At 44.2% G+C, this 17,452-nt stretch overlaps 1 protein-coding gene across 2 annotated transcripts in view; it reads right to left on the reverse strand.

Moving 5' to 3' along the window:
* Positions 1-17,452, reverse strand: part of ARPIN (actin related protein 2/3 complex inhibitor) — a 229,552-nt gene that overhangs the window by 2,587 nt on the left and 209,513 nt on the right. The gene's annotated exons all lie outside the window — the stretch shown is intronic.

Genomic DNA, 17,452 nt, shown 5'->3' on the forward strand with positions numbered 1-17,452 from the left:
CCTGACTCTAAATAGAGTGGAGGAGCCACATGTTTGCAGGGCAGTTTACAGCATTCCTCCGGATACACCAAATCTTATGAGGTCATAAAGCTATAGCAGACATACCATGTAATATGAACACTCACAAAGCTTGCCAACAGACAACAAAAACAGGAATGCAGAGTAAATGGTCCATAAATGTCCTAATGAAGGCCCGCTAAACTAGCTTTGAGGCTAAAATACCTAAGCCCATAAAAGTTCTGATGAAGGCCCACTAAAGTAGAGTCTTAGCCAAAACTCATAACAGACAAGACTAAGGTGCAATTAGGTAGTACCTAAAAAGAAAACAAGACAAAGTCACAACATCGCCCCTTCACAATCTGGGGTTTATGAGCCAGTGTATAAAAAAGGAAATATTTTGACACCATTTTAATTGCTGTGTCAGATAAATCTATGTTGGACTAAAAAAAAATCCTTACATTAATGGTAACTCGGGGACGTGTAAAGTATGGCATTTTTTCATTTATAACCACCATAATTAATAGGAGCACTAAAGACATTGTAATTATTTGTTTTATCAGTAAACAAAAAAAAAAACACACCAGCACATTGTAATATACAGTGCACAAATACATTAAAAAAGAATCCTATGAATTATATGTATGAAATATCTTTGCACTGGGGTCTGAAAGTGTGTGGTGAATGTTTTTCGTTTTCTTATGCAAATGTACACAACTTAAGAAAAACTATAAATAGAGATCTCACTCATATCCCTATTAAATTGTCAATGTATTCCTCTTCAGGAATTAACCATGAACTTTTATGGAATAAAATGGGCAACATCAGCTAGCATTTACACTAAAAAATTAGACAATGGGCTCGTAAGGTGTAATCTTATTACCAAATGGTATAAAACAATTATAAAAACGTTGGAAGACATTATGGCCAGGGACATGGCTTATGGTTCTGCCCTACGATTTGCTTAACTGTAGTTAATCGGCAATAACACGTGGCTCTGTGAATGAATACTAGTGGCATCAAGATAAGTGGAGCAAAAACGGAGGTGCTACTCATGAGCTAGAGTCAAAAACTCCTAAATAGTGACAAGTTCCATCAACCTCCTATACTAATCGGCATTTCAAAATCTTTAGATAATAACCCGAACAATGTGGGAGTTGCTTGGGGTGCAGAGCTTAATTTTGTGTCACAGATTTGTTCTGTAGCGTTTTGAAACATTTGAAACCGATACATATATCGAACAAAAAAAAACACACAAAATTTAAATGGTGCTATAGTCAATTTAAAACGTGATTATATTAATACTTTTATCATTGGAATTCCAAAGCAGCCAGTGGCTCAGCTGCAAAATGCAAAAACACACATGGCAGAAGGAAGGCAACCTCAATTCAGGAAAATATAACACGTCACAGGGTAAAGTCGTTACATTGACTACCAGTGAGCAAGGTAATTACATTCAAAGTGTCATACCAGGGCCGTATTATAAACAGGGTCCACTGTACCAGGTTGCGCACGGTGCACCTTTACACAGGTGCACCATGCATAAACAGGAATAGTGCGCCCCATTACTACCCAGTAAGGGCAGCGCATTTTTGGAAGAAGCACCAGTTGTTTGAAGCAGCTGGTCCTCTTGCTCTGTGCATGCAGTACCCGCCTGCAGTACAAAGAGGATTAGAGATAGCCCCAAGAGGATGTAGTGAGTGGCTGTACCCACCTGGAGGGGGATATCTGGGATCCATGGGACCCCTTAAAAGGGCTACCCTAAGGGGGCGCACTGACTGTATACCACATCTTGATTTCTTTGCCTCCACACCCACTTCTATCATATAGCTCACAGGCAAAGTGATTCCCTCATTTGGTTGTGGCTAAGCCCCCATGCAAATGGGGGAACGTCCCTCAAGCATAACGCTGGTGCTAGATGTATACCAGGCCTATCTGTATTACAGGATAGGGCACACAAGTGCGTGTGCCCTCTCCTGTAATACTACAGTGTCTGGTGGGGCACACGTCTGTTGCGCCCCCAAGGTAATTTGTAAAACAGCCCTTGGTACTGAAGTGTATTAAGTTAAATGCCCCACTGAGTCTGTGAAAAATGTTAACAGATATTGTTTCACTCCTAATCTTTGGTCAGGGAGTCAACATCTTTAATATATTTCTAAAAACAAACATAGATGGGAAGAGGACTATAGTTTTGCAGTTATAGTCATGGATGTTTGTGGAGGGATCGCAAATTACAAAAGGAACTAGTAATCGATGTCCTGTGTTAAAAGTATTGAAAAATGCTGACTAGCTTCTTCTACATATTTGAAAGATTAAAAAAGTAGTGCTGTGGGGGCTGACTGTCGTGTCTGGTAGCTTAATTGTGAAGCTATTGTAACGAAGCCCACATGAAATTTAGAGAACGTTGAAAAAAGGTCTTCTTTATGTAGCCTTGCGGTTAGAGCTGTCGACCTCGAAGCTGGGGAACTGTGTTGAGTCTCGGCAGCAACGCTCAACCTCCTGTGATTCTGGGCAAATAACTTAATCTTCCTGTGCCGAACAAAAATGAATGTGTCCGTCTGTAAGGAAACTGGTGCTCATGTAAAGCGCTCTAATACCCGATGTCTCGGGTCTAGTTCGCGCTATATAAAAATCATTCTCCAAATACCTTAAGAATACAACAGTCGTAATACGCAGATAAGTGGTTGACAATACCCTCAGCAGTCAAAATGCATTTGAAACCAATCTGAAACAAACTAAGGAAAGGAAAGGAAGAGAGTGGAGAAAGAGGAAGAGGACATAGAAAGCTGGCAAGTGAAGGAAGAGCCATCGTGAACCAGAACTATTTATTTTCCCTGAGTACATCTGTCAAACTTCTTAGCTTGAGTCACATCACTATTGTGTATTAGCTGTTCTCAGCTGATCTCACAGCCCCAAGAGCGAACTGGCTGATGCTTGAGCACACTTTAAATACATCAATTGATCGGTCTGGTCTATTTTTCAGCACTATATTAATCAAGACATTTTTACAATATCGACGGTTGCTCAAAGGTCCTCACCTTCGCGCCTTTGAGCAACCATTGATATTGTAAAAATGTCTTGATTAATTCTTAATACAAACCTTCTGCATAACCAAGATACCCTGGTCGTTATCTATATCAATATGTGTTGGGGGTTTCATTAATGTTTAATTTTTAACTTTATGATTCAGTCACCTGGACATGATTACTTTTGTTTTTTGTGCCTTGCACATTATTAAAATAAATAAATACATCTTTAAATCTGTGGGCTTGCAAACGAATGAATGGCAGAACCTATATAGCAGCACACTGCTACTTTGAGTGTCCCAGCGCTGAAATGAAAGCACAACCTACTAAACCTTTCAACCGGTCAGCCATAATGAACAAGTGTTTCAGAACTTTAAAGCCTCTCAGTCGCATTAGCAAGGGAGATGTTAATACCTAAATTCTTCTCTATATGAAGAAGCTATTCTGCTCCCTGAGATGGAGACCTTCCAAATACCCTTCCTTGGCACCCAAAACCAAGTACCTGCCCGTTTACACTATTTAGAACACTGGTGGATTATACATTATTTAACTATCTTGCCTGGAAGAGAGAACCGTAGATACCTGGGTCCTGGATATCGTGAAGAAAGGGCAGATTGCAATTTCGAAGCATATCTACTTTATTTCCAGCAAGATATTTCCCCAGTGTGTGTCAAGTAAGTAGCAGCTTCAGAAAGGAGGAATATTTTAAAATAAGCCTTTGGTAAAGAAAAAAGACAGAGGCTTAAGACATACTCTAGGATCTAAGGTTTGGTAACATGTTTATGGAAACTCTAAGATACTGATACTCAGCTAGTTACATTTCTGGATGCAGCAATGTGCAGTAGAATTCTGAACAAAAACGATTCAGACATTTCAGATTCATGCTTCTGTAGCACTTGCAGGGCCTACTATTCAGTCTGAACTATGCCACAAGGCTTTTGTTTGACTGCATAGCAGTAGTAGCTGCTAATGAAAGGAGGAAACGCATCGTAGTGCGCCTCTACCAGGAAGGTAGGCTATTTAGGTCACTTCTCCATGAACCAGAGCTTTTGGTTAATTTTGAGAAGTCTTCCTTGATATCTTCAAAAAAAGGATGCCTTTTGCAAAAGGGTGTAGTATTTGATAATGTCCATTGAAAACTGTGCCACAAACTGGGAGCCAGATGTACAATGCCATTTTGCAATTGCAAACCTTGTAATTCCCAATACCACAGGGTTTGTGACAACAAAATAGCTTTTTAGTAGGGTTGAAACCCATGTTGTGAGTTGCAAAAGCATTTAAGATTTCGAAAATAAATGAGTAACCCCCCCCCTATAATTTTTCTCCAGCGAGAATAAAAAAAGCAGCACTTTTTCAATTAAGGAACGGTGTCTGCTTACATTTTTTTTTCCAATTTAAGAATACAAACTCAGTCGTGGTGTTCTGATGTTCTTTGAAAACCACCACTCCTGTGTTTGTTGCCACTCTGAGCGATGAGGACTAGAGCCTTGCTTTGAAAACATGAATCGGACATAAGTGCACTGACCACACGGGTTTCCTATAGTCCTTTCCTGTCCTGACTGCAGACAGTGCTTCTGGCCCATGGTCTTTACGTTTCCTATCCTTGATTCGTGCTCTTCGAATGCGGTCTGGGCTACATGGTTGATTTCTGTAGCTAACTTGTTTGTGAACATGGGAGAACCCAGCATGTTCTGAGGCTAGTTTTTCAGATTCTTTTATCAAAAGCCACTCGTACTGTATGGCTGTACTGTTGTTTTATATATGCAAAACCTTAATTGGGAATTGAGACAAGATAGTATATAGATTAATTAGGCGAGTTATTCTACAAACTCGTACGACTGGACGTTTGAGATGAAAAATATTAGTATAGGCTGCACCACAAAATTAAAGATTGGTCGCTAAAAGTCAGTATGCAATTTGTGACCATCTTTTGCCACCAATATTATGATACATCCGACCATGGATCTCTAACATATTGTGTCAGAAACTATTGCTCCAAGGTATTGTGAGAAAATCTGGCTCTGCAAAACTGTGAGAGGACAGTCCAATAGGATACTGTACCACAGTGTTCCAAAAAATTACGCCACAAAATATCGGCGTAAGAACTCAGCATATTTTATCACACAATCCCCTATATCCATAAAATATAGTGAATGAAGTAGCAAAGAGTCGGCTCATGTGCCTTTAGGAAGCTGGCCTGTAAAAATTGTGACATATACCTTAAGAGCATTATTATTACAGAGAAAAGGCCTCAATAATTTCAGTACATTACGCCACAAAAATGACTTGACCACCCAGAGACTGTTGTCCTCAAGACATCATACTCAAGACCCTGGTGTTAGGGACAAACAAATACTATGACTGTGAACAGAATATAATATCATAACATGTCCTCAAACTATTGTGCCCTAAAAAATGCCCTCTCAGTAATGTATTGCAGAATCCAACAACACCTTGTATTGGTATATTGTGCCAGAGTATACCCAATAAAACTGTGCTAGAGAGCAAGTCACTGTTACTTAGATAGCATAGTTCTGTGTGCTTTTTGAAGCAATGCTATTGTATAGTAATGCTGTATTGTGATCATACTATATGCTTCAACGGCATTATTTAATAAAAAGTTAATAAAAAAAAGAAAATGTTCGTGTTGTGCAGAGATTGTGTGCTTCTCTGAGACTACTTCCCATCACTGTGCCAGAGAATTTGCCCCTCTCTGGACAAAGAGAATGTACCGAGTTCTAATGCCCCAAGGGGCCTCTGCTCTCTGAACAACAACAAAATGCATACACCCCTATTGCCTACAATTATTCTTGTATGATTCAGCTGCAGCCTAATGGCCTGAAGAAGGTCACTCACCCGGTTCATGGTAGGGAGTGTTTCCTTTTGGGGGTAATGTTGCTAAGTGCTCTATAATTTATGTGTCGCTGGGAGCAATATATAGAACATATACCCCTTTTCCGGGACTCTACACCCTTTTGTTTTTTAAGGGCTGTCCTGGGGGGCCATGCATGTGGGTTTAATGCTTTAAGAGAGCAGCAATTATTATTGGTCAGTGCTGCTCGAAAAATACACAACAAAAGGATGGTACATAACATGAAAGTAGGAATGTACACAACAGGTATAACATATTTAGAACCACAACTCAAAGTAAGCTGCACAGTTTGTCTTTCACTTATTGACCTTTGATTGGTTAATGGTAGGACTTAGAATATGAGCCAGGTTAAGAATCCTGAATTTTTTATACACATTTTCCAGTGATTTGGCCCTACTTTCCTTTTCATCGTATATGTTATGTTAATAGGAATTTGTAAAGCGCACGGTCACCATAAGTTTCCTGGCGCTGATTATAGGTGCCTTGAATAGTTTCTACTGAAGGTCATTCTCCGGGATCTGTCGCTTACCTATCTCTATTAGTGTTTCATTTGTGCCCTGAGCATATTTCAAATTCCTTTTAATGTCAAACTTTTGTATTTTTGAAATCGTCGTTCTTATGGTGATCTTCTGTGATAATTGTGTTTAACAGCACCTTCTTTATCACACATCTTGTCCCTAGCCTATTGTTTACTCTACAGGATGCATTATTTTGGTCTTTGGCCAAGTAATACTGTCTACAAGACCAAAATAATGCATCCTGTAGAGTAAACAATAGGCCGACTATTATAAGAATCAAAATATCTCAAAACATCTCCACACTACTCACTTAATTAGTTTTACGTAGTGTCTGCATTAGGTTCCTATTACTGCATCATGCTAGGGGACACCATTTTACAGACCATTCTGACAGTTTACGATCATAAGATTCCGGTCTACATTTTAGAATTCAACCATACCACATCTTTGTTCTGCAAAACATCCTTTGATATTTATTTTTCCAAATAAATGATGCCACAATTGTCCTCTACACTGAGGGAGTTGTGCATTTTCTAATGTGCCAATTGGAGGGGGAGAAGGGCAGCTTGTCTGTTGCAAGTATTATGCATCATGTACATTCTATTTGCTTTTATTATTTTGACCAGTTTTATGCCCCTCAGTTAATGAATCTCACTATACATACATGACCCATTATTTTCTGCAATCACAAATAAATACTTCACAGGTGTAAGAGAATGGGCTATTAGTTGGGAAGGATAGGAGTCCTTCCCACGTAATAAGGCCAAATTATTGTCAAGTCCAACACACAAGTTCAATATACAAACTTGGGCTTAACCCCTGGTAGCAATAGCAGGCAGCAGACAAGCTTAACTTTAGGAAAATATGCACAAGCAAAATAGAGAAAGGAGGAGGCCACCAAAACAACTAAAATCCAATAAGAGGAACCAGAGATATAATTTTTTTAAGTTTTAAGGCAAAAGCACTAAGAAAAAGTAAAGTGCCAATCTGAAGCCGTAGTTTATGGCCGACCGCAATCTAGGCACGATATTGTATTGACTGTGATAGAACAGAGGTCATTAAACAATGAAACTTAAACATTTCATTTTTTTCTCTTTAAACGCATTCCATTTTCCTTGAAAGGAAAACGAGCTGCGTTTAAAAAAAGAAAAATTGCTTTATTTTTTGTCCCAGAGTTTTATATAGCGCAAACTTGACCCGATGGTATTCAATATTAGAGCGCTTCACATCAGCACCTGCTGTGTTACACAAGGACACATTCATTTTTGTTAGCCAGGGGAGATTAAGTGATTTTCCCAGAATCACAGGATGTTTGTTGAGTGCTGTTGCCAAGACTGGAACCAGGTTCCCCAGATTTGAGGTTGACCGCCCTAGCCGTTAGGCCACATTCTGTCCTCTATTTAAAAGCAAATCATAGACATGGTGGTCTGCTGACCACAGCAGGCCTCCATCCCTGTGATAACTTTGATTCCTAGTGGGTCACAAATGGCCACTTACGCCATTAATATTCATGAGGTTCATCTATTTGCAACCCACTAGGAATCGCTAATGAAACTCAAAAGAGTTTCATACATTAAAAATAGCGATTTGTGTCTCTACAGAATTCGCAATTAGGAAATCACCATTGATGACTTTCCTATATATAGCCTCTAGTCCGTTTTACGGAAGTCTAAAGCGTCCACTGGGGCTAAGTTGCAGGCTGTATCCAACGAAGTCCTCTCTAAGTGGAATAACAGTTGGACAAGGCCTCATTGAAGCTGATGGTTTTGGTGGGAACTGAGAGGAAAAATTCTAATTTCAAGGCAGCTGAAGTCCTCTTGTTGGGTTAATACTTTTCATGCCTTTATCCGGTCAAGATTTCTACCTTTGGACTTAGTCTCTTTTTGGAGCACCAATTCCTCCAGCAGAGCAAGTCTGGAGGCTGTATCAGATGAAGTCCTCTCAAAGTTGCACACCTCTGTTGTAAGCTACTGCTAATGCCCAGGATGTCTTTGAAGTCTTAACTTTTCAGACTTTCTAGAGTAGCTCCTCTTGGTCTCTTCTAATACTCCCATGACCTCAGGATCAGTGATAAGGGCCCAACTGAGGACACCAGCAATGTCCAGTCCCGGTCTGGGTTATAAGAGCCGGACTTAGCTATAAATGATTGGGCCAAACCCCATATGATTGAGAACCTATATCATATATGCCTACTTGAGAGTGTCAAATGCCTTTGTGATATCCACATATGTCAGTGCTAGGTCCTCCCTCCTATATTCTATTGTGTGCAGCACATGTGTCAGCTGTCCCAGGTTCATAGCTATACTGAGGCCTAGGATGACGCTTCACTGGTTGCGGTGCACCAGCAACCCTACCACTACATGGCGGAGCTTGCCTGAGCCGAAGATGGCTGCCTAAGACAAGAGCTCCGCCCAGCCATCAATTATCCTGCATCAGGCCGATCTATGCAGACTGTCTTCCCTGGGTCCGTGTGCTGTTAAGTGCCCTCCATGCTGCGATCGACTTTACAGGTGATCAAATGGCCTGCAACCAACGAAAGCAAGCGAGATCACAGTGCCCTGGACCTGCGTCAAGGGGCCTAGAGCGGAACTGATAGATACGCACCGCCTGGAACAGGATGAGCCGTGTGGACGTGCCACAATCTGGTAGGAAAGAGCTTCTGGGGGATTCCTGCTGTACCTGCGGCTGCAATTGCGAAGTGGTGTTTCTAACGAGACGGCTAGTTGGGAGTGGATTTCAGCCTGCCCAGCATCATGGATCGCGATTGGCCCAGGGTGCCACCGTAAGTACGGAGCTTCCCAAGAGAGAAACAGCAGCTACAATAAAGGTGGAGCGGCCCTGGCATTGAGGATCCGGTGTGCTTGGGGGTCCGGGGACTCGCCAACAGAGCCGAGGGCACACCACCCTGAGAGAGAGAGAACCTGGGCAGTGCCCCGCGCCCGCTCTTCTGCACGGCGCTTCAGGAAGGCGGAGCGGGTCTGCAACGATCCATAGTGCGGTGCGCCTGAGGGTGATGTGAGGCGCACTGCACGCTTCAAACAACCAGCAAAATTGCACGTAGTTCTTCTGAGCTTCGCGTACGCTGCTTGAGCCTAACCAGGTGAAGTGGCATTTGAGACCTAGTGCTTTGAGGTTCGGAGTCGCTCGGATCGGATACTGTGGAGCTGGGACGCAGGAGACTTGCACTGCAGGCAGCAGAGGGCGGGATAGTGCTGCTGCCAGTTAGAATATTCATGTTAATGATCCCTGGCACGGACTGTGGATAGCGGAGGTGCAGATTACACTGAATGTGTTGCAGCAGGGAGTAGTCGCTGGGACACTGTGCTCACCTAGCTAACATGTGCAAATTTATACAACTGTATGACCGTAACTGCTGGAGAACAGAGCAGCGCCCATACTGTGTTCCCATTGAAGTGGCAGTCTGGGAAAGTAAAGATACCCTCAAGAGACCAATAGTGGTGCTCCACATAGCGGCTTTGATAAGCGCAAATACCCTCAATCGTTACTGGTATAGCGCAACCAATATGGGTAAAATGGATAAAGCACAGCCAAACATAACCTTCGAGCAGCGGAAGCCCAGGATGAAAGACAGCACGCCAGAGGGGGGTCCCGGCGCGCAGGAGGAGTCATCTGAGCAGGTGAAAGGAGATATTTGCGTAATGCTTGCCGACATGCAGGAAAGCCCGTCAGTTATTGATACCAAATTGGATTCCCTGTCCTATCGTATGGATAGAATGCCTGAGCGGATGGATAAACAAGTGGAGAGGCTGAACATGGCCGAGCGCAGAGTTACCGAAGTAGGGGAGGCACAGTCAGAAATGGATACGGAACATAAGCGGATGGGGAAAGCGTTGCAAACCTTGCAAGATAAGGCAGAGGACCTAGAAGCACGGTCCCAAAGAAGCAACATACGAATTATGGGCCTTCCAGAGTCCACTCAGGTTGGGAACATGGAGCTCTTTGTTGCAAAGCTCCTGGTCAACTTACTGGGAAGCAAAACATTTTATGCAATGTTCGTGGTAGAGAGAGCACACCGCTCGCTGGGCTCGAGGCCTGCTCCTGGAGGTCCCCCGAGGCCTATCATTGCTAAGTTGATGAACTACAGGGATAGGGATGCAGCGCGGAGGGCAGCATGTGAGAAATAGACACTGCAGTACGAGGGTTCTGCTATTTCACTCTACCCGGACTTCATAATCCGTGTGCAGGAGGCTCGCAGGCAGTTTGCACCGCTCAAGCGTCAGCTTCGGGTACAAAAATTGGACTATGCCATGTTGTACCCGGCGAGGCTGCGAGTTAACTGACAGGGTAGATCCAGGATTTTCACAGACCCCAAATCTCTACAGAAAGCCCTGAAATAGTGGTTAAAAGAGCAGCAGCGCAGTACACAGCAGAACAACCAGGAGGGAGCGACCGGAGGCAGCCTTGATGACCAGGACTAGCATTTGGGGCAAACATGCGTACAGCTAAGATGGTGGCACTGGGGAGGGCCTGGAGGGCAAGTAGGGCATCAGTTAAATTGCAGTTGTAATGGATAGCGGGTGCGGGGCAAGAACTACAGAGCCACTAAGATTTTCAACAGCGTCTTATAAGTTTGGATAGAATGCATGGAGCATACTGGGTTGAGACACCACTATAACTGAGAATTTCTGGGCAAGACTGGTACAGTTGTTTTAATACCTGATGGTCTAGATGTGCCTAATGACGGGCAGTAATAGGCATATAGCGGTGGAGTGGTGTGGCTCACTGGTTAGAGGCGGCAGACCCGGAAGCAGAGAACGGCCCGGGACCAGGGTTCAATTCCCAACGCGGCAGGGTAGTGGACCAGGGTCAGCGGACACAACAAATTCTCGCCTCTGTGCCTACTCTAACCAGGGATCACACTCGGCAACTCTGGGTATTAGGCTTGCCTCATCTCTACAACGGCCCCCCACAGACGCCGGGGATGCCTGGTTTCACCTTGGAGATACCCAGAAGGGACCATCTCACGGGGAAAGCCAGGACGGGTTCCCCAGCGGTCTTCAGCGCCGGGACGCTTACGGGAAGCTGTGCGCTTTACAAGTCCCACACATTTACATTTACATAGCCTAATAAGGTTAAGTTACTATACAAGGCTGGCAACATCCGCCCACATGTGTGCATCACAACCTGAGCCAGGCCAATTTTGTTGACTGATTGACATTGTCAGATGAGAATTCAGATATGATAATTGGGGATTGTTTGGGGAGAGTCCACCATGGCAGAGTTGGGGTATGCTTGGCTTGGGTGGGGGGAGGCGGGGTACAGAGACTAACGAAATATGAAGTTCTTTATAACGCAGTTCTTTGGCAAGATATACGTAGCTTTTATTGCAACTACATGTCCTGCCAACAATTACACAACCACAATGATGGAAACTAATGGTACACTTCACTCAGACGCAAATAGCGAGATTAGGGCCCTTACATGTAATGTGCAAGGCTTCAATGATTATAGGAAAGTAAGGAAAGTCATGGCTTGTTTGTCGAGGCACAACATAGACATAGCTTTGCTATAGGAATCGCATTTGCCATTGACCAGCAGCATGCCCCAAAGCAGGGGACTGCTGGGAAACATACATGCAGCAGGCTTCACTTCGCACGGGCGCAGGGTGGTTACTTGGGTGAACCCTAAATCTAATATAAAACTGGGGCCACATGTCACTGACCAGGAGGGTAGGTTTGCGATATCACGATGCAAGGAGAAAGGTGCCGACGTGATACTGGTCAACGTATATGGCCCTAACTATGAGAAACCGAAATTTTATGAGTCACTGCTAAAAAGGATGCAGGAATACGGGGGAGGGAGGCAAATCAACTTTGGGGGGGCGACTAACTGCGTGTTGAACCCATGGCAGGACAGGTCGGGAGGATCGGCACACAGCATTACTGCGACGGCACGCACAATTGGGCACGCGATGACACGGTTAGACTTGTGTGAAGTCTGGCAAATATACGAATAAGGACTTGTACACACACTACTCTGCATTTCACGATCTACACTCTAGGATAGATTACTGGCTGGTGGCTAGGAAGATTTGCGATCGGGTTCGTGAATATTCAGTGATCCCCGCACTCTCAGACCACTCTCTGGTTTTGCTGGTGTTAGACACCGCACAGAAATATATTCCCCTTTCACCTGGCGATTCCCACCATACTCACTATTGGATATAGTTTTTAAATCAGAGATGGCTGATGCTATAGACACCTTCTTTGCCTGCAATATTGGCTCTGTGGACGCTTCTACGGTAGTATGGGAAGCATTTAAAGTCTACATCCACAGGAAAGCCATGTCCAAGCACTCCGGAGTCCTCCGGGTGCTCCGTAAGCGGCTATTGGACTTGGAATGTTCCCTTAGAACATTGGAACAAAGGCTGCTAGATGGAGCTGAAGATGCTGTCACAGCGGAATTACATACACTGTTAGAAGAATATCACAATGCAGAGGATTCGGAGATCAAGCATTTAGGCAAATATTCGACGGCCCCCAAGTATGGGGAGGGGGAGCACCTGGGCGCTGTACTAGCCTCGCTCCTGAAGAAGCATAGGGGGGCTACCGTAGTGACAGAGATTAGAGGTGCTGAGGGGGGGAGACCCTCACGGATGAAACAGATTGCGGAACGGTTTAGACAATACTATTCGCCCCTCTATAGTTCACAGAGTGCAGGCACTGATGCTGAAATTTTGGACTATTTGACGTACATTAAACTGCCCTGGCCAACAAACGAACACCGTGAGTATTTAATGGGCCCATTGGAACTGAAGGAAATAAGTTCAGCACTGACAGACATGAAAACGGGTAGCTCACCAGGCGTTGACTGCCTTACAGTTAACTTTCAATAAGAATTCAAAGACCTGCTACATTATTCGAAGAGATGTACGGGGAAGATATCATGCCATCCTCGATGATAGAGGCGGTTATCGTAGCTATATTGAGGCCTGACAAGACTCCTGCTGACTGCTCATCGTATAGACCTTTATCACTATTGAATGTAGATAGCAAGATATACGTCAAGATTCTGGCGACTCTACTTGCTCCACTGGTCCTGATACTAGTGGCCCCAGAGGAAGCGGAATTTGTCCCCAGCAGAAACTTGACCTACAACCCAAGAACTGTGTTCGGGGCAATACAGCACACTAGACAAGATGTACAAGCTGTGGATGTGCTCCTTGACACGGAAAAGGCGTTTGACTCGGTCAAGTGGCCATTCATGAAGCATGTCTTGACGAGACTGGGTCTGGGAAGCATCTTCCTGCAAATGATAGGGGTCTTGTACAACTCCCCTACTGCCAGAATCAAGATAGGCAACCTAGTTACTGCTCCAATTCATATAACTAGAGGTACGCGACAGGGATGCGTTGGTGGTGGAGCCGCTGGCTTGAATTGATTGTATCTACGTATGCAGACAACACGCTGCTTTATGTAAGACACCCTGAACACAATCGGACACCTACACTGAGGAAAGTGGTGAAGTTTGGAACGGTAACGGGACAAAATCTATAATTTTCCCACTTACCCCGACTACCAAGCCCTTTACACCCGATTACATGCTGCAGTGGACGACGGAACCAGTGTGGTACCTAGGAGTCAGAATACATACGGACTCAGAAGTGGTGTTCAGAGAGAAGTAAGGGGCCGAAATCAGCAGACTGGAGGATGAGACTGAGAATTGGATCCAGCTTTCAATATCGCTTGTAGGCAGGGTCTCTATTATGAAAATGGTAAGACTCCCCTGTTTCTGATCTCTTTTTGCCAATATCCCTATGGTTCTACCAACCGTCTTTTTTCGCACACTCACCTCGTTGCTGATAAAATTAGCTTGGGCGGGGAAACAAGCACGAATCAAGTGGGACATCCTTACTCTCCCTTACCGACTGGGGGGGGGCCTAGGTGCCCCAGACCTCGACCTATATTATAGAGCACCGCAAAGCGCTCACGTATACCACTGGATGCATGGTTTGCCTGATACATCACATTTACAGATAGAGGGAATGGCGACGCCACTACCTTCTCTATCAGTGCGGTTGTTCACTCCGCCGGACCGCAGGATTGGGATACTAGACTCTATTAAAACGACTAGACATGTCTGGCAACACCTACTAAAATTGCAAGCTGGGGCGATAATGTATTCCCCGCTGACTCCGTTAGAATGGTGTAACTGGCTGCCCCTATGCAGAGATAAAGGGGTAACACAAGCACTAGGGTCTTTAGGCATACAGACAATAGGGGAAATGTTCCCTGAGGGCACAGCAAAGAAATGGGACGAGGTTAAGCCAACTGATCGCAATGTCACAATGCTCCAAAAATTCCAGTTTTACAGAACTAGACATGCCCTGACGGAAATCTTAGGCAGTGAACATGCAGAGCCACCTGAATTAGACTCTCTCACATATGTGATTAAAACAGACTCCCCGACCATAATTGTGTCCAACATCTACAAACTGTCAATGGGATATCGGGAAAACTTTTACACTAAGGCTCGACTTGCATGGCAAACTGACTTGGGCATAGATGACGCAAAGTGGAGATACTGTTGTGAGAGCACTCAACGTATTTCCCTCAGTTGTAGACACAGGGTGATTCATTTCAAGTTTTTGAATAGGGTTTAGTATACGCCCGAGCGGCTATGCAGATAAGGGTTGCGGGACACAGCAGAATGTGAACGCTGCGAGGAACAATTAGCAGATTTTTTGCACTTAGCCTGGATATGCCCAAGAATAGCAAACTTCTGGGTCTTGGTATTTAAAGAATTGGGAAACATTATAGACATGACACTCTCACCCATGCTAGCTTTACTGGGGTTTTCCAAATCTCTGCCGAAAGCAGTCAGGCGACTTAGACATGGGACTGCTGATAGTCAGGCGCAGAGCTGCAATACGTTGGTCAAGGGGCCCGACCCCCACTATTACTGAATGGTGTAGGGGCATGATGTACTGCAGCACACAGACTGAGTGCTATAGCGAACTCCTCCCCTCGCGCAGTCACCCCAAACATTTCTGGGCATAGTACAAGACATACCTAGCGACTATGGATGATGAGATTGAAAGCGTGGACACTTCTGCACAAGGGGAAGAAGGTACTGTTACTACAGGGTAAGGGTGGCAGTGAAATGTTACTAGCCAGCAACACTAAGGTCAGACGGGTTGTTTGCCAGTAACTACTGAGAGAGCGAGTGGAGGAGGAGAAAGGCGGTTGTAAGCCAAGATGAGCTATAAGCAAGGTAGAACTGAAGGCTACTTTATGATGTGAACATTGGATGTTCTAGTGGAAAGTAGACAATGCAGGACTTAAGCTAGCTTGACAGACTGTGATATTGTATTCTGTGCTTGATTATTGCCAAATGTACCAAATGGAATTAAGTCTCGTTATTAAGAGAAAGTTAATAAAGGTTTTAAAAAAAACACCACTACACGCAATCTCTCAGCCAGGAGTTTACAAATTACTTTGCCATCTGTGTTAATCATGGTCAGGGATCTATAATAGGAGGAATAAGCAGTGTCTCCTCCAAGCTATTGCACCACACAGGCCATCCCCTCATGAATTGTGAAAGGAAGTTTCCCATTTTGCCTTGCCTGTTCAATAGCTCCAGCAATTTCTTTGATAGCTGAACGTGAAGGTCTGATGGGACGTGGCCAGAGTGATTACCCGTGGTGGGGATTAATTCAAGCATTCCATCCATCACTGTTTTGTATACGCATTGTGTTGGCTTAAGTGGGACGGCTATTACCAGATGCGAGTCCCATGTACACTGTAAATGGAACCAAGCAGTACCCAGCTGATTGCCCAATTACAAGGATGAAATCGGCCCTGCATTGCTTGTGTTCCGGTTCAGGGAGTACCTGGCTTGGCTGTTCAGGTTAGACTTTTCCTATTAGAGCAGGGTCAAGACTAATTCGCACATAGCTGAGTCCAAACTGAGGTGGCGTGGTGTGCAAAATGACAATGGATTGGGATACGGCCCGAATGGCTGCCAGTGGCTGAGATTAATTGAAACATTCCATTCATCACTGTTTTGTACGCAGATTTATAGAACAACATTCTCAGCATATTTTTACATAGTGGTAAAGCTAAGAATAGGAGTCAGTTTTCCTAGAACCATGTGTAAATCCAACGCACTGGACCGCACCTGGTGGTATGGTTGGTGCAATAACCACCAGTTACCCATCTCGTTGCATATAACGTGAAGCTTTTTATTGCACTCACTAATTTAAAGGAGGCTTTTCCTAAGTACTACCACTGTTTGCAGGTAAGTGAATAAAAAGTCAGAAGGAGCTAGTAAGACCTTGTCAATGGGTCATCGAGCACTTGCTGGTCATTGGTGGATGCAGATTTAGGCATTGATGTAATATTATTAAAATACTAACTGGATAAACAATACACAGCCTTTGTGCGCTTGACTCTCCACGAGGAGGCCTTCAAGGCTAATTCTAGGAAGTGATAACAGGATGCTGAAGGGTATGACCATCTTTTGTGTGATGTTCTCCCAGATTTTTCCCTATCTTCTTTGCTGGCTTTAGAACTCTGTGCATTTTGCTCCTGCTAACAGTGCTAAAGTGATTGTGCTTCCCTTGTAGGTCAGTTGTTTACATGATGGATGCCCATTTTGTTTGCCTCGGATAGTGTTTTGATGAGGTTGGGCATCCATTTTGTCCTCCTCCCACGGGAGCTGAAGATGGGCGCCCCCCCCCGACCATGTAAAGAGAAATGGGCTTGCTCCATTCCAAGCATTTGGTGGCCATCTTGGAGTGGGTTGTTTTACATATATCACAAACATGGGCCTGCTTAGTTCCCCGGGCGTGCGCTGCCTGGTCCCTGGATCCCACACATGTGGTTTTGGCGCACGTACCACATGGCTAAAATGCCGGGACAGACGCAGTGAATTTTACAACCAACAGTGGTTGTGTGTTGAGCATACTGTGCTGCCAAATCTACTGATTCAGTATTACACTATTATTTTCTACAAGTGTTTTTCAATGTTTTTTAACGTTCATTTCACTTATCCATTGCAGCAGATGAACTATTGAC

Source organism: Lissotriton helveticus, chromosome 3_1 (assembly GCF_964261635.1).
Source record: "Lissotriton helveticus chromosome 3_1, aLisHel1.1, whole genome shotgun sequence".
Taxonomy (NCBI): domain Eukaryota; kingdom Metazoa; phylum Chordata; class Amphibia; order Caudata; family Salamandridae; genus Lissotriton; species Lissotriton helveticus.